We start from the raw sequence: 6000 nt of genomic DNA, 5'->3' as shown, positions 1-6000 counted from the left end.
AAATATTGCCCTTTATTTAAAAATAAATTAATCCCCTTGGACTTCAGACAAAATCTAAACATATGAAGCAATCACATTGTATAGGTTCAGAAAGCATGGAAAGAGAAGCTAAAATACATATTTAAATTGCAGGTTTTCTTCAGACTTTTCTTGGAATACAAACAATAGAAGTGGCTGTTTTGCTTTAAAAATAATCCAGAAATATGTACAATATACCCATCTGAACTGGGGAAGAATTACCAGTACTGCAGTAACAATATATAAAGGGTGGATGTCCATACCTGCACTGCCATCAGCATTTGAACTGAGTGATGAGCATACCATTTCTTCAGCAGTGAACACAGTAACAGAAACTGAAAGTACTTTTGAGAAATATACCTTGTGCATACTGCAAACTGTAATTTGAATGGGCTTCTGCTGGGCTTTAGGGCTCCATCCTATACACTTGGATTTAAGGTATGTATGTTTCAGACTACAAATGATCTGAGTTAGACTCCACTTGATGGATTGCAGGCAAACACCAGTCTATGCAAACATCATCTTCCCAAGTAAGCAATTTATATGGTTGTGCTGGATATAACACAGTGTTATATAATCTTTAAATGAAAGGCAGTGGGGAAGGAGACAACATCCACTGCAGGATAATGGAGATTTATATACTCCAGCCAGCTCCAAATCTATTTCCCTAAAACATCAGGAGTGAAATTTGAACCTCTGAAGTCACAGCAGTTACACTTAGGATCAATCCAGCCTTTAGCCACCAGTTAGGATAGGTATCCTTAAAAAAACCCAAACAGCAAAAATATATTTTTTTAAAAAATAAAAAAGAACTTGGGAGTCTTTTTTTTTTTTTCCTTCCATCAGCTGTAATTTTTCAGGTTGCTTTGCTTGCTGTCATGTGAAGTCTATATATTTCCTGAACTTATTTTCTTCCTTTGGCAGTAATACACTGATTTGTTGCACAGTTTCCCTATATTTATTCATTTAGGAGAAGTTTTTCCAAAGCAGCTGAAGGAATTAACCATACAAATCCCTTTGACTCTCAGTGGGATTTGTTCTCCAAAATTCTCCAGATGCTTTTGAAAACTCTAAAACCCCAGTCCTACAATAAGTCTGCTTTGTGTTCTGTTTTGTTTTTATTTCACAATTGTTCTACTGAACTGGCTTACAGGCATGCATATTTGCTGATCAGCAAATTTACAGGAAGCCTGGAGAATACGCATAAATTCATTGTCTTCTGTAAGGTAATCATAAGCATTCACAACAGAATGTTTATGCATCTTATGCTGCCCCAGCTCACACGTAAGCACATCAGAATTCAGGAAACTGACTTTGAAGGATCAGCAGAAACCAAAAGCAAGTGGGAGAAATGTTTCATTGGATAGTTTTAAATGCCCACTCATAAATCAGACAAAACTGTGAACTGTTTGGAATAGAGTATTATCCACATTCAATTTATTCCCTGACACACAGCGGGGCAGTATTTTGGATCAAATTCACCCTTCTAAACACACTGAATTCCTCCGCTCTACTGACCGTTTCAGAATAGTAATACAGAGGAGGCAGGTGAGGTGAATCATAAAAGACCGGAAAAGGCCAAATCATTGTACTTATCTTTCAGTTTTCCTACATTACAGTGCTCCCCAAGACAGACTGTAGTAACAGTGCACAAGGATAAATGGTGACCAGGCAAGGCTGAAAACCTGAAAGATCTCAAGAGAATCATCCACACAGACTGTCCAGTGTGTAACATGGGGAAGCATTTCATTCCTTTCTGTCTCAAGTTTAAAAATTAAATTGATTGACAGAGTTCAGCCCAGACTCACTGAACTCAGACTGGCATATCCAGGCTCAGGACTAGGTCTATGAGGATTAAAATTTTTCTCCCCCTTGAGACGTAATTGTGTTTTTCTCCAACAAAGCAACATCCTCTAGCACAGTCTGTACATTTGTGAATGTCTGAAAGTTGTGTATTAGAAAAAAAAAATGAACTGTCCAAATTGTTAATTTACCTCAACAGGGTTAAAATAAAACAATGTGTTACAGAAATATACCTGCTGAATCAACAGTCACTCAAGCCTAGAAAATCACAATTCAGGAAGCTATTCAGCTATTGCAAACAACTCCCATTGACCCTCTCCAATAATATTTTAGGTAATAGAACAGTATGCAAACTTAAAGTAAGTTAGTTTTCAAGCAATGATTTTAAGAGGTTTTTTATTCAAGAATTATTATGCCCTATGTCAGTTAAAACTGTACACAGGGTAGGTGAAGGAAGCAAAGATGACAAAAGGATGCAGGTAAAAAAATATTCCAGTACCTCAGCCTAAGGAGCCTATGAATACAAAGTGAATCACCATGAATACACACTGAATACCTACATCATTACCTACCTTTTCGAATGATTAACTAGATGATCAGATTAGTAACTTTCTCTTAAAGTCTAAATTTTCTTTAGGCTAAACAGAAGTAGTTCAGCATCTCTGAGTAGTCTGGGAAACAAATTCATCTGGCAGCATCAAAAATAACACAAAGCCTGAAATAGCAACTTGTGTTGGTAAGCTTTTAAAAAATAATATCACTTCTTACTGTGGGGTCAGAGTCTGTATTTTGCCTTTTACAGCTCATATGAGCTCAACTTGAATTTTCTTTTTCCATCCTCCTCCTAATTACTCGTAAAGAATTGACATTGAACTCTGTTTCTGATCTCCTATCTTAAAATTAATCCATGGAAATTAGTAACCATGAATTTAAGGAAATTATCAGCAAGTAAAACCAACAAGTAGGTGATTGCAATGTAACACTGATTGCCCCCCTTCCTCCTGGTCAGCTAACCATGATCAAAGAGAAAATAGATCAATTGTAAGGTCATTAAAAGACAAGAGAAACACAATGGATATTGATGTACGAGAAAACAAGCTTAGAGAAGTCTAATTGGTAATACAGTCATTTTAATGGAAGAACTATTCAAGTGGGACAAGGCCCACTATACGCCCTCACTCTCCTATAGGAGACAGAGGTCTGCTATTATTTGTGTACATGCCTGATTAACTACTTACTCAGCCACTCATCTGCAAATGACCCGAACTTGGTAATTGATCCCAGTGGGACCACCAGGGTTTCCCCAGTTGTGTGCAATTACTGAATGTTTCATTATGGTATTCAGCTGTCACCCGCATGCCAAAGAAACTCATTTTATGTTACAAAATGCTTTGTGATACTTCCTTTAAAATGTATTCATGTGAAGGGACGTTTTGTGAAGCAGAATTCTTAAAAATAACCACAATAGATAAGTAATTGGAGTGAATTAATTTTACCTGATTCAACTGGTAGCCATTATGATTACAAAACCAGCTCAGTTTGCCATAGAGTTCTCTATTGATCCACTTTCATCTTGTAAGAGGGGTAAAGAAAGAAAAGTGTAAAGTGTTTAAAGGTACCTTATTATCTTCCTGATTATAGATGAGGGGAGGAGCTGAGCATGGCTCTCACTATGTGCTAGCTTCAGTAACTAGTTTGTCAATAAAAGGAACAAAATGTAACAGAACTTGCAGAATCACTTATTCCATAGAAATAATGGTAAAGCAGCTACAGACATTTCTACCATTAAAAGACAAAATTGGGGTAGATTAAGAATGCAACCTACAGGTTAATTTACCACAGCATACTCAAAGTAATGCTAGGAGTCTCATAGCATCATAGCTGACATCCAAAATTACAGACTGTTTTGATTTGAATGGTATCTGCAATTATCACTCTCAATACAGTTATGACATAGAAACAAAGATCTGTATCACAGATTTACTTATTACAATACAAGAAAAAGATACACAATGATCTTGTCTTCCAAAATACAATTGTAAATTTAATTGCTCTTCCAAAATCATCCTGAATTACATACTTACAAGTTCTAAACTTTTATGTTCTGAAGACATTAAGATAGCAAAATAAACTCGTTATCACAGTTTCAGGACGACTGCAATGGAAAAATAAATCCCATGATGAATATCTAGCATAACAGGTATAACAAAGCCAATATAGAGCAGCCTAAGGATTGAAATGGGCCAGGGAATAAATAGCAACAGACTGGTTCACATTTTCCCTGCCTCTTGTCTATGTGACAATAAATCTTTCTTGAAAGAGAAATTGCACCTACCCATTTTCCTAAAAGAAGGATGGATCACTGAAAGTGATAGAACGTCATCAGCAATTTATCTACATAACTGTCTGGTGTAAGACTGACACATTTGATTAGCCCGTTCTCTTAATGATGCAACGTGATAGATATAGTTATTTTAATGGGTACTATTCCTTTTTTCCCATTTGCTGAGAGTAGCTTTTGTCAAAACACAAAGAGTATTACACTGTTGCTCAGAGAGATTTAAAAACAAGCACATACAAATTTAACTATTCATCTATGCAAGAAAGGAAAACTCTGCCTTAAGAAAACCACCAACCAACCATCTTTCATTTTGAAAATGGCAGATATTATTCAAATCCAAAACATAAAAGAACATATAGGTGGGAATCAGCTCTGATTTCAGTATTGATTTTTAACAGTCTTCTGCTGTTATAGCAATATATAGCAATAAGATGTCATGTGCTAACAGACACAACACATTTCATCATACTGTTTAGAGCTTCCCATTCATTTATTTTTCTAACATACTTTTATTTTATGACCTCCCTTCATAAGCAACATGATTTGCAGCAGATTCAGGGCTTGATTACACAGGACATTAGCACAAAATGAGGTGGGTGTGAATTTATTGCTCACTAGCTACTTTAAAAACTAAGTCTTGATGTGGGTAGAAATTTTAGCTGTTAAGCCCTAGCCAGTCTTTGCTGAAACATGTATAAATGCCAGTGTTTCGATAATTCAAAATTCATTCAAATTTGGGTACAGAGTAAAAGAGTTTTCCCTGATAGGAAGCCGCATTCCTACTGTATAAGTCTCTGTTCCAAAATAAGAGATTGCTACCAAAAACAAACAAGAAATATCTATATACGTTTTTATTCCAGGAAAAAAAAATATCACCAGGATGAAAAAATTCAGACCAAATGTTTTATTTGAGCTATAAACAACTAAACAGATACTCTTGTAACAGAAATTGGTGTAAGTAATATCAAGTAATACGAGCCCTACCTATATTGGGAAAAAGATCCAGTCTATAAGAATGCTGAGGCAGAGTTGAGTCATGCCCCGTCTTTATAACTGCCCAGCAGAGACCTATTGAACATTACACAAATGTGAACGTGCAAGTAGTTGCCTGAAACCTTTTGTCCAAAGAGAGAGCGAGTAATGGTCAGACTCAACATCCATGGAAGTGAATAGAAAAAGTCTCCCATTGATTTTAAGAGACTCCTGTTCAGGGCTGTAATGTTTGTTTCCATGTAACCCAAGCTATTCTGCAGATTTCCAGCCTGACTAATCTTCTAAGCATGAATTACAATAGAAATTGGAATGCATTCAAATGTTATTTGCTCCTCAGAAGTGGAGTTAAATTCACACTAAAAAGCACTGTTTGACAGATAGGAATATGATGATTTCACCAAAATTGTGTAGATTCAAATGGAAACATTATGAAAACAAGAACTCTGTTTTGGCCTGGGGAGAAAGGGGAATATTAGTAATACGAGCCTGTTCCAGCCTCACAAAATACAAAATATCACTGAGTTTGCAACACATCCAGTGATAACAGAAAGAAGCAAAGATCACTGTGGAATCTTCTGGTTATTTAGAGGCTGTTTTAATCAATAAATTACTTACATAAGTAGTTTTCCAGCAGTTCAGAGGTAAATAATTCTTATTAACATATTTTCAGCTTGCTTCCTTATAGTATTCAAATTGCTGTTAAATAATGTTTAATACATCATATTTCCCTATTTTTAAGCTGGTGTTTTTCTTCTGAGACCCCGTAGAGGGCAATAGGAAACACAAACACTGCCTCTTCCCAAGCCCTACATTTGTGGGACTAAGGGGAGGATGGACTGAAATCC

Source organism: Numenius arquata, chromosome 10, assembly GCF_964106895.1.
Source record: "Numenius arquata chromosome 10, bNumArq3.hap1.1, whole genome shotgun sequence".
Taxonomy (NCBI): Eukaryota; Metazoa; Chordata; class Aves; order Charadriiformes; family Scolopacidae; genus Numenius; species Numenius arquata.
The sequence above is the reverse complement of the archived record's forward strand: the minus strand, read 5'-3'. Positions refer to the sequence as shown.